Here is a 15,792-nt window from a genome sequence, read left to right on the forward strand (position 1 = left end):
GGACTGTAATGCAGCGTTTGCTGGTATAACCACTGCGTCTCCTATACAGCCTGCCTGCCTGCCTGCCTGGTATCTGGGATGGATATTAGTCCTGAGAAGGACTGTTTGTTTGTTCTGGCAGCCTTTACAGACCCTACACTAACTATTTTGCAGTATATATCTCTCCCTAAATCAGCAGCGCTCTCCCTACACTGTCTGATCCCAGCCATCTGTGTCCAAGATGGCGGCACCCGGTTTTAAATACTCGAGGTGACGCTGTGCGGCCAGCCAATCAATGTAATGCCCATAACCAACATGGCTGCAGCATTACAGTGACTGGCTGGCAATCCCTGCATGTTCATTGGCTCTGTAAAGAGCGCCAAACGTGCAGGGCGGAGACCCGAGCTCCCGCCCGAGTAACCCGGAAATGCTCTGTGCTGGCCGAACATCCCGAGTAGCGTGATGCTTGGGCGAGTACCGAGCAGTGTCGAGCATGTTCGCTCAACACTAGTGGAAACACATTAAAAACCCTTATAACACACACACATGACATTAATAACGTTTTATCAAAGCTATGTAACAGTAAATCTCCAAAACAAAAAAAAAAAAACCTGACATACCAAAAGGAGACAGAAAATGCAGCAGAGAAAACAAACAAGATAAAAACACATGTAAAAAAAAAATAAAATAAATAAAAAATGCAAGTAGCCTAATTTAGCGAATTGGTGCAGAAATGCCAAAGAAAATCTGCAACAAATATGCGGCAAATACTTTTAGAGTAAACTTAGTCTAAACGTGAAATTTAAGACACATGGAACAAATTGCTAAAACATTTTGTGTTGTTCACTTGTGTAGCTCTAGTATTTTATGTACAAACATTGCAGTTGGCTTCTAACACTCAGTGTGAGCCCATAGTTTACTTTTTAGAGGTGTACTTTTCTCACCCTACTAAATGCTACAGTATTCCCTTTTCTCTCCCTCATTGGAATACATTGTATATGGAAGCTTGGGAATTGTATCACATGATAGTAAACCTAGGAATTCCAGTCTTGAGTGTGGTTTTTAAGTTATGTCGTATAATGTGATGGTCACTCTTTCTTGCTGCAGGGATATTAGTTGTTCGGGGCTGATCCCAATTATTCAGTGACCTACTCACTTTCTCTAAATCAAAGCTTCATTCAGAAAACATAACCCAGCCTGCTGATTACATTGCTGAAAGGCACTGGGGAATGTTTGCTACTTAAATTCAACTTCTTTTTATTCCCTCTGACTAACTTTTTTTTCGACTTCAGACCCTTCCTTTCTCTGTTGGAAATTTTCACGTGCCCGGACCTATAGATAAAAGTAAGTGTAATTTACTGGTTGCATTTGATATTATTACACCTTCATCTTATTAATATGTTTATGTCATAGGATAATATAAATTGTACATTGCAAATATCTCCCAACACAATCAATAATCACCTGTAATATTTATATCACAAATGTGTAGTTTTAGATGTATTTATGCTATTTTTTATATGCTTCCTCTTTCTTCTTTACTTTTGGGCGCTATTGTCTTTTAAAGCTTTTGGGATCCTAAAAAGACACCGTACTTCATGTAACATCTGTATATTGTAGAGTAGTTTAATGCGATTTGCATCTATCACAACTGGTTATCCAACTGTTACCTGTTTGTTCATCATTTGTATGTTTACAATAATGTCAAATGTGATTGTTTCCATGAAGAATGTCATGCTTTTTATTCAATAGAAGCTGAACCATAACTTTTATTATAAAGGCATTAATATATTTTTAAATCAAATACATTAGCCAGCTCATGTAAAAAAAAGGAACAAAAAAAAATTAGAAACATAACAGATGAGAACATTGCATGTATGTAAGGTACATTCAACTTTTTCTCTCATCTGTTATTTCAAATTTTTTTTGTTCCTTTTTTTTTTTACACAAATCGATGGCGAAAGTACCTGATGGACTTAAAAATATACTAGTGCATTATAATAAAAGTTTGCTCAATGTACTGGATTTCATCCATAGAGCAAGTATAGAGTCATATAAGTCATGGCTCCTCCTTGTTTCGAATTGATGGCTAAATAAAGCAGAGTGAGATCCATAAGTTTCACCCTGAGAGTCTGAAAGAATTTCACAATTTCTAAACCAGCTTTCCCAGGTCTTGAAGTAGTTTCTGATTTGAGACAATTTGTAGCCTATAAAAATTGCGATCAAAGCTGAGGTCAGGGATAATGCAATTCAAGCAAGGTGAAGTCACAGTCATTGTTCAGGGCTGGTGGCATTCATACAAGGCTGGGATAAAAGTAGACAGACAAAGCACAATTGTAAAGTACAAATCAGTGAGAAAAAGGATCAGCAAACCAAAATTGGCACAGCAACAGACAGAAGTGAAAACTTTTTGCTTAGGCATACTGATACCACATATAGTTGAATATGAAGTGAACTGAAGTTTCTGTAATGGTCTACGATATTCATGTGCTGCATTATCCAAGTTGAATGGTAGTGAGCCTTGCACGGTATTAACATTGATAAGAGAGAAGGCTGATGCAAGGGAATAGATAGGAGACAACATATAGGCAAGTAGGCACCAGCCTAGGGTGCTGTAAATCTAATTATAGAAATAAGGAGAGAGAGTCAGTTTAAAAGCTAATTAGTAATAACAACTCATGCTATAAGTAGTTACCACAATTGAATGCACAAAACGTCAATTTAATACCCATCACTGCCACTGTCCTTCACTTCAACTTTCTCCCATCATTTTGCAATAAGTTAAAATACAGGAAAAATAATGTTAATAATGTAGAACATAGGAACAATTCATTGGCTATGCACCTAGTCTTTAAGTATTGTATTTCCTATAGCATACAGAAATGGTATAATGACTTTACATAAAAGTTTAGGACCGGTAAGCTTTGTTACATTTATGTCACTTTTTACAGTATCCTTGCTGATCCTAATAATAGACATTCTGGAATTATGCTAGTCTATGTGCTGATAAGGCCGCTCTTTCAGTTAACTTATGAAGTTTTACTAAATAAGATATATCTATACTATAGCTAGAATTTTATTCAGTATTTTCATGTAAAATGCTATTGCATTGCCCAGCCAGAGTTCCAAAGAATCTAACAGTAGGAGATAGGCTTCAAAAGGTCCAGAAGAAGACAATCCAATTTGGAGCTACAGCACAGTATTGGGGATCTCCTTCCTAGAGACACTGGAAAAAAATGTCAAAATATATAATTATTTTAACAAAAAAAAAAGTTAGTGAATGCAAAGTCACCTACCAGGTCATAACATTAGTCCAATAAAAGTTTATTTTTGTATTTTGATTTGTTAATCCATTAAAGAGTTTGTTCACTACAATACATAATGCCCCCATCGATTTAAAGAGTGTTAAGAAGTGTTTTTGTAATTACCTTGTGTTATCATTCTTGCCTGTGAGTGGCGCTATCGCTGACTGCTCACTAGGCATCATTTGACCCGGCTGCAGCCTCAGCTGACATCCGCTGATGTCACGTCAAGTTCCGGCTGCAGCCGGGCATGACCCAGTGATGGATGGTGCGCACGTGGAGCAGGGATGCCCCGACGCGCGTTTCTGTCTTCCCTTCGTCTGCTCCACGTGCACACCATCCATACAGACTCCTGCATCTCTGACTGCCCAGCGACTGTCACGTGACGCTTGCTCGAGATCCTGGTATGTATACAGTGGTTGTGCTGGGGACTATCCATGGGATTAAGGTAGCAAGTGACTGGAGCAACTATTTAGTTATACCATCTAAGTAATGAGGACACTATAGTGGACATCCCATGTTCTAAATGAACCCATAAATGGTATTGAATCAATACAACTGATATTGCTATATTGGCTGCATGAATATATATGGAGATGTTATCCATTACCTTTTCTCCATGGTGATGTTCCTTTTGGCCCTATATATACCTTTGTAATTAATACCTATATATGTGGAATGTAGGATCTATTTTGGAGGTCGCTATGTGGGGAGGATTTCTCTTTTTTTAGCCTCACAGATTTTCTGTACTTACCCCTGCTGTGTACCTGATCATATATTTAAAATAAATTTGTTGTAATTTCTTTATACTTGGAGGCTCCAATGTCGTCTATTTCTCTCTGTGTTTTCAATTAATAAGATGAAAAATGAATGAACAAAATGAAATCAATATTTGGTGTGACCACCCTTTCCATTTAAAACCTCACCAATTCTTTTAGGTACACTTGTTCATAGTCAAGGATTTTGTAGGATTATAGTCAGGTGAATGAGTAACTAATTATGCCAAGCAGATGGTAATGATCATCTTTTTCATATGTAATTTGAACACAGTCATTAACTGAAATAAACAGTTGTGTAGGATGTTTAAAACTGTCTGAGAAACATCCAAACTATGCTACAAAGATGAGGTTGTAGAATATATTTAAATGTGTAAGAACTTAGCAACAAGAGGACACAATATAGTTATACTGCATCAGCAAGGACTCTTCCAGGCAAAGATTTAAAAGCACATTGGGGTTTAACCCTTTCACAACATGTGCTGTACATGTATGGCTCATGGCATGTCTCCCGCTTTGGCGCGGGCTCCGGCGATGAGCCCGCACCTTTCCGTAGACATGACACTTGATCTGATCAGCTGTCATGTGCCCCTAACAGCAGCGGGTGGAATCGCGATCCACCCGTGGCTGTTAACATGCTAAATGCCACTGTCAATCTGACAGCGGCATTTAGCATGGCTGCAGCGGAAGTGTGTCACAAGTCTGGGATAGACTGGGATAGTATCTTTAGTAATGGGAGCACGGATAGAAAATGGGAAATTTTCAAAACAGTCCTACTTAGTCACTGTAGAAGGTACATACCTTATGGGAATAAAAGGGCTAGGAATAGGAGGAAGCCAATGTGGCTAAATAAGGATGTCAAGAGGGCAATGAAAAACAAAAAAAGGGCTTTCAGTAAACTTAAACAAGAAGGCAGCGAGGAAGCGCTAATATCTTATAGGGAAAAAAACAAAATCTGTAAGAAACAAATAAGAATAGCAAAAGAGGAGACAGAGCGACTAATTGCCAAGGAAAGTAAAACGAATCCCAAACTGTTCTTTAACTATATAAACAGTAAAAGGATTAAAACTGATGGAGTTGGCCCATTGAAAAATAACCTGGGTAAAATCATAGAGGGCGATGAGGGTAAAGCAAACCTACTCAATAGCTTCTTCTCCACTGTTTTCACAAAAGAAAACAATTTATCGGAGGAAATGCAGAGTGATAAAGTAAACCCTCCGCTAAATATCACCCACCTAACCCAGGAGGAAGTTCAGAAACGCCTAAATAATATCAAAATAGACAAGTCACCAGGCCCAGATGGCATACACCCCCGGGTACTAAAAGAATTAAGTAATGTGATAGACAGACCGCTGTATCTTATATTCAAGCACTCTTTATGGACAGGGACTGTCCCACTAGACTGGCGCCAAGCAAATGTGGTACCAATATTCAAAAAGGGGTCTAAAAGTGACCCTGGGAACTATAGACCAGTCAGCTTAACGTCTGTTGTGGGTAAATTGTTTGAAGGATTTCTTAGAGATGCTATTGTAGAATATCTTAATGATAATAACTGTCTAACTCCATATCAACATGGATTCATGAGGGATCGCTCCTGCCAAACAAACCTGATCGCCTTCTACGAGGAGGTGAGCTCACAGCTGGACCGGGGAGAGTCAGTGGATGTTGTATACCTTGACTTCTCCAAAGCGTTTGATACCGTGCCACACAAAAGGTTGGTATATAAAATGAGAATGCTTGGTCTGGGGGATAATGTGTGCAAGTGGGTAAATAGCTGGCTGAGTGATAGAAAGCAGAGGGTGGTTATCAATGGAGTAAGCTCAGGGTGTGTCAGGGTTACTAGCGGGGTGCCTCAAGGGTCTGTCTTGGGCCCTATATTATTTAATATATTTATTAATGATCTAGTGGAAGGGTTGCATAGTAAAATGGCAATATTTGCAGATGATACTAAACTTTGTAAAGTAGTTAATACAGATGAGGATAGGGCACAGCTACAGGAGGATTTAGATAAATTGGGGAGTTGGGCCAAAAAATGGCAAATGGGGTTCAATGACGATAAATGTAAGGTCATGCACATGGGAAAGAAAAACAGCAGTCACCCATTCATATTAAATGGGAAACCGTTGGGGAAATCTGACATGGAGAAGGACCTGGGCGTCTTGGTTAATAGCAAATTAAATTGGAGTGCCCAGTGTCAGGCAGCAGCTGCGAAGGCAAATACAGTCATGGCATGCATCAGAAGAGGAATAGGGGTATATGATGAGAACATTGTTCTTCCTCTGTATAAAGCGCTGGTAAGGCCGCACTTAGAATATTGTGCACAGTTCTGGGCTCCGGTGCTCAGGAAAGACATATTGGAGCTAGAGAGGGTACAAAGGAGGGCGACTAAGGTAATAAAGGGAATGGAGGGACTAGAATACCCAGAGAGGTTGTCAAAATTAGGCCTATTTACGTTGGAAAAGAGAAGGCTTAGGGGAGACCTCATAAACATGTATAAATACATCAGGGGGCAGTACAGAGATCTTTCCCATGACCTGTTTATACCAAGGATGGTGACAAAGACGAGGGGGCACACTATGCGTCTGGAGGAAAGGAGGTTCCTGCACCAGCGTAGAAGGGGATTCTTTACGGTCAGAGCCGTGAGACTCTGGAACTCTATGGGAGAGGAAGTGGTGATGTCCAACTCACTTAATGAGTTCAAGAGAGGCCTGGACGCCTTTCTTGAGAACAATAAAATTACATCTTATGCTTAGTGATAGTTAATTAATCCATGGATTTAATCTGACTACCAGATTGGTGTCGGGAAGTGAATTTTATCTCAATGATGTAAATTGGCCTATACCGCATGTTTTTTTTTTTTTTTTGCCTTCCCCTGGATCAACGCTGCGGAATAGCTGCAGTGCACAAGAAATAGGCTGAACTGGATGGACGCTTGTCTTTTTCGGCCTTATAAACTATGTAATTATAAACTATGTAAGTCCCGCTTTGACTGAGCACTCCGCCTCTATGCCACAGGCAATTTTAATTGCAGCAGGATCTTATCCCACACACAAGCAGACAGACGTCTCTTAGAGACGAGTTCGCATTGATAGGGTCCTGGTATTTTGAGAAATGCCTTAATGTGGCTACCAGGTACACATGAATTGGACAATTTATGCTCTAAGATTTATCATTTATTTCTATTTTCTACAGCAGTAATGCTACTCAAATTTCATATATTTCATGTTCGCATACTTAGCATTACAGTGTGCTGCTTTGTTTGTTAGTTGTATATGGAGGTAGCTGCTCTTAGTAAGCACCTGTTCACACCTATTTCTTGTTTTGGAAGTGCAGGCCATTTTTTCCTGTTTTGTGTCAGTATACCTAGAAAAGTTGAGACTGTTTTGAAGACAAAGAGTGGTTACTAGTGATGAGGGAGCATGCTCGTTACTCGAGATTTACGAGCATGCTCGGGTGGTTTCCGAGTATCTTCAGTGTGCTTAGGTGTTATGTTTCAGTCACTCCGTGCTCATGATTTGTGACTGTTTGACAGTTGTGGTAAAGAGACTTGCTCGGCTCTCCAGAGGCAGACACCGGACACATGGTTCGGGTTAACTTCCTGCTGATTTATCGTGTGGCATAAACTCCAGCAGCGTCTCATAAAATTAAACAGGCCCTCTTGGGGTTAACGAGAATAAAAAGATAAAGTATAACAGAGTCCATCAGCAAGCAAGGCTTTGCCCACTCCAGGTAGCACAGTGAAGTCTCACCAACACCAGTCCTCCGGTGTTGCTCTCTGGCTTCACCAAACACAGCCTGGAGACTTCCCTCTCCAGACCACACACTGCAGACAGGAAACAATAGTGACTGAGCATTTAATCCTTGCTCAGCCACACCCTGAGGGGAGGTAGTGTGAATGGCTTCCCACCCTCTTTGCCATTCACAAAAAAACACACCTTTTTAGTGAGCTAACCCCCAACATATAACATGCTGGCAGAAATTTAGTAGGTTTCAGTTCACACAGGCTAGCAACCTGAGTGACACATACCTACTCTTGTATATCACACCAGTGACTCTGTCACACAGCTTTAATACATGTGAGGAATGCCTCTTACTTAGGCATTCCTCACATGTATTAAAGCTGTCAAACAGTCACAAATTATGAGCACAGAGTGACTGAAACATAACACCTGAGCACGCTGAAGATACTCGGTGAGCACCCAAGCATGCTCATCGAAAGGGTTAACAGAACATGCTCGCTCATCACTAGTGGTCACACCACCAAATATTGATTTGCATTTTGTTAACTGATAAAAATAAACACTTCCATTTTTGAAACTTTGCTGCATCTTTTAAACATCACCTGAAAACATTCGCACAGTATTATATATCGTAGTCCAAATCCTTCAATATTTCCGAACATATCTCCTTCTCTCAATCCCAAACACCCAGGATTTTGTTAAAGGGGGCAAACCCTTTAAGACACTAATATCTTTTTTTTTTCTTTTAATTAAACAATAGTTGACATAAATGGAATTGTAGAAATGCAAATGTACACCATTATAGAGCTATAAAGTAATTACAGCACATCAAAAGATAGAATGATATATTGTAAAAAGATGTTAGCATGCAAATCGCTGAGAGAAGATTAAAGAATATGACACAGTAGAGGTTAATGACAAGACGAGCAATGTACAAGGACATAGGAAGATAATATAAGCCTATTTTACAGTAACATTGTACAGCTTTTAAATGTAACAACCGGAACATATAACAAGGTTCTTTTGTTTCCGAGCATTAATGTAATAATCATGAATAAAAGCTAATGTTTCAATTGAATATGTGTAAAACACAGAAAAGAACAGATCACATAGCAACATATGAATATGTAAAAGCCTTGACATTTTACTGTTTCTTACTCATTTTCTTTCTAAAGCTTGTGGAATGGCGTATATTCACAGTTGCCAAAATCTGACAACGATAGCCAAGGACTTAATGATGCTCTCTAATAACATGGAAATACCAATAATGTAATTATGTTTTGATTTTTTGGGAATCCCATCATTTTGACTATATAATTATAAAAATATGATTTTAAATCATAAGATTATATCTAATATAAAACAGTTGTGGTTGAAGTTGACTTGGAGAGCGTTTGGATAATTAAATGGTGTGTTTTAAGGTAAAAAAGCTCAACATAGGACTTTTGACAAACTTGTCAATGAAAAAAAAAAATGTCTAGATAATTGCTTCATTTCTGGCTTTATAAAAGTTATCAGTATCTATAAATACGTAATAGAATCCAGAAAGATATTGCTATATGCTGTACCTCTCGTCTTTCCATTATTGCTCTTCATTTTGCTGGTAAACATGTAACGTTGGAGCAATTAGGAGCACTTGTCAATGATGTCAGCTGTCTGAGCAAAGCAATTCTGCTGGCTTATATGTTCAATGAGTTATCAAGCAATGGCCTCCTGACCCGTTACTGAGCATCAATTGCCATCCCTAGATATTGCCTTTTGCCTGTATTATATTATTCATTCTCTGTGTCTTGACCTTGTAATTTGTTACTGGATGATGTCTCGTCTACCAGTTGGCCACAAATGCGCAGAGGTAGTTTTCCTTGTTTGACCTGTGTCATGAAATTCTGGCACTTCCCCTGGATTTAGCTCACAGATTGCAGGATACAAGGGTATACAATTCAAAACCTACTTACAGAGAAAAACTTTATATAAATATTACATCAATCATTAGTAATCTATTAAAATATCTGAACCCCATTAAACATTTTGTCATATATATTTGTCACATTATTTATCAATAATACTGCAAATAAATCATCACTCTAGAGATCACACTGTCTTAGATTCTCCAAGAGGTGACCAAAAATATACCATTTTCCAGACAAAAAGACAATAGGACTGGAGCAAAAAGGTAGGGTAGCTGGATTTTTCATAACTTCTTGATCTCATGCTTCTGAAGCTGAAAAGACTACCCTTTTGTGCTTCATCATGTTGTGTCTCGCTACAAACCAAAGACCATTCTGGAGGACAGTGACCTGGGCAGCAATGGACAAATTCCTTATACTCTGCAAAGAAAAAATATATCTTTGTACCGTGTTTGCCAGTAGATAAATATTAAAAATGTAAAAAAAAAAACAACAAAAATTGGAAAAACTGAAACAAATAGCAAGCTTTCAAGACTACTCAGTAGTGATGAGCGAGCACTAAAATGCTCGGATACAGCAAATTGGAATACTCGGGTGCTCGACCCGAGCAACGAGCCAAATGTAAGTCTATGGGAAACTCGAGCATGTTTCACGCGGCTCCCCCCGGCGGTCTGCAGAGGGCCTAAAAATTGCCCAAATTGAGGGTAACAGTGCTAAAATGACATGGGAACAGCATAAGGAAGACCCCTGGAAGCATTTCTGACTCCCAGGCCACTGCTGTCAACAACGTTGTCAGAGGTATTACGCCACTTTTACGGACTCACAATAAAACATACAAAAACGAAACCAAAATGGATTTTCCTGGGAAATATGTTAAGGAACATCCTTTCCATGACATGTACAATGTATATAAAGCAAAATAAATATCCAAAAGCAAAAATACTCCTCCACACCTTGGGCCATGTTCACATGTAGCGTTTTTGATGCGTTTTTTGCACTTTTGCATTGCTTTCAACAAAGACAAATGCATTCACTGGGAAATGTTATTTTAACATTTTACAACCTTATCTGGCCATGTGGTGTGTGACACATCAGATATATGCATACAGTGCTGAAAAGACATGGGAACAGCATGGGGAAGACCTCTGGAAGCATTTCTGACTCCCAGGTCACTGCCTAAAAGTGTGCCCATCATAAGTGATCCTTAGCGCATGCGAAGATACCTCCCACCATTCACCTGTCGTTGCAGACTTGCAACAATCACCGTTCACGTCCTTGTCCCACTGCAGCGTTCAGTTGTCCTTACCCCATTCCTTGGAATGTAAGTGCAAGTATGCAGCCAGCCACCCACCCACAGGCTGCAATACTATACTGCCAAATTTTTGACAGCTGCTTGCACTTGAAATGTGGCCTTTTAGGCTCGTGGAGGCGGAAGCTTTTCATAACCTCATGCCGGCGGCAGCCGGGTGTCCATACTCTGTCCCCAGCCGCCACTGTTTCTCCCGGTGTCGTCTCCGTCTTGCATAAGCACGGGTCCCACAACATTACCCGTGCCCTCCCCAGTGCACTTACTGGGAAGGACCGCCTAACCACTAACACGTGGACAGATGAATGTGGCCAGCGATGGTACGGAGCCAGGCTACAACTTTTTTTTGCTGAGAGTTGTATTTAGCTCTGTGAAAGGACTGGCATAGAGGGAACCCGTATCTACCCTGGGTGTCATTTCTCCCAGGAAGTCCTCTAATGCAGCTTGTTGCAGAAGCAATGGCAGCCCGTCCAACATCAACTCACACTTGTCGGTGATGCTTTGACACACACACACACACACACACACACACACACACACACTTTCTTTGCGCATTTAATTTCATGAATATAGAGTTGGACAATGGCCTGATCTGTAATGCGGTTTAAGAAATAACGTGCATAAGCATGGCCGATCCACATTAAAAAAGCAGCCATAGAGTGTCCGGGAACCTTCCGCCACACTTTTCTTAGCCAGGGCTGCTTCTCGGCAGGGCTGGATGGGTCCACCAGAGAACCGGAGACTACTCCAGCAGGCCCTGGCTTCTCCTTCAGGAGAGTTCATAGTGCCGAGGTGAGGCGGAAGCTTCTCACAACCTCATGCCGGCGGCGGCCGCGAGTCCATTCTCGGTCCCCAGCCGCCACTATTTCTCCCGGTATAGTCTCCGCCTTCCACAAGCACGGGTCCCACAACATTACCTGTGCCCTCCCCAGTGCACTTACTGGGAAGGACCGCCTAACCACAAACACGTGGACAGGTGAATTTGGCCAGGGAAGGTATGGAGCCAGTTCACAACTTTTTTTTATGAGAGTGGTATTTAGCTTGGTGAAAGGACTGGCATAGAGGGAAACCGTATCTACCCCAGCTGTCATTTCTCCATCACCAGGTTCTGCCCATTGTCACACTCGACCATGCCTGGCTGTATTTTCAGCGGTGAGAGCCACAGATCAGGCTGCTGTGTTACAGCTTTCAAAAACTCTGCAGCGCTGGGCAGTTTGTCAATTAAGCATGTTGCCATCTTCAGTACAGCCTGTTGCCGCTTGGCCAAGGCAGTGCAGCAGTGCTGTCAGCTTGTGACTGATGTGGTCATTTCGGAGATGGAGGAGGGGGTGCAGGAGCTGAACAATGCGATTACATTGAGGTTAAATTGGTGATGCTGCTTTTTAAACTAAAGAAAGATCCTATTTTGTCTTTTTTACATTATTTTTTTAAGACAAATGCATTCACCGGGAAATGTCATTAACATTTTACAACCTTATCTCGCAATGTGGTGTGTGACACATCAGACACATCCTGTTTTATTTATGAAGGAGGGACTCTGAAAGTCATAAAGCCTATTTTTATAGGAACATCAGACGGCCCTTACTATTCTTAAAAGGCCAGCAGTCGGACCTAGCTATTGTTAGAGAGCCATCAGCCGGCTATGCTTTGTTGTTCAACAAGTGGGTCTCCTATACTGTTATTGCATATCCAGTGACTGCAAGGGCTGCCAAAAATTTGGAAGCAACCCAATACCCCTTTGAAGAGACATTAGAGGAGGGTCTCAGTAAAAAAATGTTCCCATTATAAAGGAGCGGGTCTCCTATAGTGGTAATGTCCATGCTGTGACTGCAAGGGCTGCCAAAATTTGGGAAAAACTCCACTAAGAATTTAAAGAACAGAGCAGGGCCACAGTAACAAGGTACGACATGTTCCCATTAGAAAGGAGAGAGTCTCCCATAGTGTTGGCCTATGCAGTGAATGCAAGGGCTGCCAAAAACTTGGAGGCACTTCAATGCTCCTTGGAAGAGACATGGAGTAGGGCCTCATAAAAAAATGTTCCCATTAGAAAGGAGCGGGCCTCCTGTACTTGTAATGCCCATGCACTAAGTGTATGGGCTGACAAACATTTACCCCTGGGGGGTATACATGAACATACTGTATCAAAAGTATTTTTACAGGCATCATAAACACCCTTTAAAAAAATATGTGGGTGTTGCATCACGGACCACAGTCACCCTGGTGATATGGTGGTGGAGGATGAGGAGAAGGAGGAGGACAAGAGCAAATAGCCAAAATCAGGAAGCGATTACCCATGTGTGGGTGTGAAAAGGTGCATGGGAATATACCTCCCAAGAATAAACACTGGATTGGAGTTTGTGACGCTGCTATCATTTGGTGGTGTTGAGAAGTCTGGCCCAATCCAGCCCTTGTTCATTTTTATAAGAGTCAGCCTGTCAGCATTTTCAGTTGACAGGCGGATGCACTTATCAGTTATAATTCCACCAGTGGCACTAAAAACCCGCTCTGATAAAACAATGACGTCAGGGCAGGCCTGGACCTCCAAGGCATAGAGAGCCATTTCATTCCACCTATCCACCTTGGATACCCAATAATAAGGCACAGAGGAATCACGGAGGACGTTGGTACGGTCGGCAAGGTAATCCCTTAGCATCTTCCAAAACTTTGCACTCCTTGTGAGAGTACCCCGCGCCTCACGGCCTGTGTGATGGGAGGGTCTGAGAAAACTCTCCCAGAACTTTGACAGTGTTCCCCTGCCTCTGCTGGATTGAAGTTTTGTCTCTCTCGCCTGTACTCCTTGGTTGTCAAGTGTGCCCTCTGCCGCCAGTTTTCAGATGGGAATTTTTTTAATAGTTACGCAACAAGGGCCTTCTGGTACAGCCCCTTTTTTGTAGACCTGTCCGCCTCAGGAATAAAAGATACAAAGTTCTCCTTGTAGCGTGGGTTGAGAAGGGTCACCAGCCAGTAATAACTGTCACCCAAAATTTTGAGAATGCGAGGGTCATGGGATAGGCAGGGTAACAAACTCAGCCATGCGTGCCAGGCAAGACTAACAGGCAAGACTTCCATGTCCTCACCAAGAGAATGACTGACCATGCTTTCCTCCTCCCCCTCCTCCTCCTCTCTGTCCTCTGGCCATCCACGCTGAACAGATGGTATGACAGCTGTGCAGGTAGTACCGTCTATATTGCATGAAACTAGCTCCTGTCCTTCCTCCTCCTCCTCTTCCTCCGTCACCCAATCCACATTGGGATGAGATGAGGCTTGGCTGTGTGTAATCACCCTGTATGGTTCCTTGCTCCATCTCATCGTGCTCCGCCTGCAATGCATCCTCTTTGATTGTGAGCAGAGAGCGTTTCAGAAGACAGAAGCGGGATGGTGACACTAATTATGGCGTCATCGCCGCTCACCATCTTGGTGGAGTTCTCAAAGTTTTGGAGGATGGTACATATGTCTGACATCCATGTCCACTCCTGAGGTCTTATGTGTGGAGTCTCAACTGAATACCGACAGCCTTGTTGATGCTGGTACTCAACAACTGCCCTCTTCTGCTCACAAATCCTTCCCAACATCTGCAGTGTAGAGTTCCAATGCGTGGGGACATCACACACCAGTCTGTGAGCCGGAAGCTGCAAACGCTGCTGAAACACGGCAAGGGCGGCGGAAGCTGTAGCTGACTTTCTAAAATGGGCAACAGGCGGCGTACTTTAACAAGCAGATCCGGCAGCTCCGGGTAGGATTTGAGAAACCGCCGAACCACGAGGTTAAGCACATGGGCCAGGCATGGTACGTGTCTGAGCTCGTCTCGCCTCAGAGCCGCCACCATGTTCCGGCCATTGTCACACACGACCATGCCTGGCTGTAGGTTCAACGGTGTGAGCCACAGATCTGCCTGCTCTTTCAGAGCTGTCCACAACTCTTCAGCATTGTGCGGTTTGTCACCTAAGCATATTAGCTTCAGCACAGCCTGTTGCCGCTTGGCCGAGGCAGTGCTTCCAGCTTGTGACTGATGTGGTCATTTCGGAGATGGAGGCTGAATAGCAGGAGGAGGCTGAGGTGCAGGAGCTGTACCGTTGGGGAACCCTGATTGACCTAGGGCCCGCAATCCTTGGTATTGGGAGGACGTGTTCCGTCCCAAGGTCCGACTGGGTCCCAGCTTCCACTATGTTAACCCAGTGTGCCGTCAGCGAGATGTACCGTCCCTGCCCACAAGCACTTGTCCACGTGTCCGTGGTTAGGTGGAATTTTCCAGTAACTGCGTTGTTGAGGGCACGGCTAATGTTTTGGGACACGTGCTTGTGTAATGAGGGGACGGCACACCGGGACAAATAGTGGCGGCTGGGACTGAGTACCGAGGGATGGTCGCCGCCATCAGATTGCGGAATGCTTCCGTCTCCACAAGCTTAAAAGGCAACATTTCGAGCGAAAGCAGTCATGAAATGTGAGAATTTTGTAGTTTGACCTGTGGGGCGTTGGCTGCATATTTGCGCTTGCGTTCCAAGGACTGGGGTATGGAAACTGAATGCTGCGCTGGGACAAGGACATGGACGTGCTTCCTGATGCTGCTACTTGAGAGTGTGCAACGACAGGTGCAGGGCAGGAGGCATCTTCGTATGCACCATGGACAGAGGATTGGCTTGCATGCACAACAGCGGAAGAAGCAATGGTGCCACCCACAGACACTGTTCCTGGACCCTGGGGTTGGCCCACAAAGTCGGGTGCTTTGCTGCCATGTGCCTGATCATGCTGGTGGTGGTCAGGCTGGTCGTTTTGCCACCCTTG

At 42.6% G+C, this 15,792-nt stretch overlaps 1 protein-coding gene across 5 annotated transcripts in view; it reads left to right on the forward strand.

Moving 5' to 3' along the window:
- Positions 1–1,038: 1,038 nt before the first annotated feature.
- OCA2 (OCA2 melanosomal transmembrane protein) overlaps positions 1,039–15,792 on the forward strand; it is a 677,082-nt gene continuing 662,328 nt past the window's right edge. For 4 of the 5 annotated variants that reach the window (XM_073664530.1, XM_073664529.1, XM_073664531.1 and 1 more), the window contains exon 1: positions 1,039–1,323. The gene's annotated coding sequence lies outside the window, so the exon portion shown is untranslated. Of the gene's footprint in view, positions 1,324–3,666; positions 3,686–15,792 lie in introns of those variants that run through there. The other variant, XM_073664533.1, reaches the window with a different exon arrangement.

This window comes from Phyllobates terribilis, unplaced genomic scaffold (genome assembly GCF_046119375.1).
Source record: "Phyllobates terribilis strain yellow unplaced genomic scaffold, ASM4611937v1 Scaffold_2__4_contigs__length_985480577, whole genome shotgun sequence".
Classification (NCBI taxonomy): Eukaryota; Metazoa; Chordata; class Amphibia; order Anura; family Dendrobatidae; genus Phyllobates; species Phyllobates terribilis.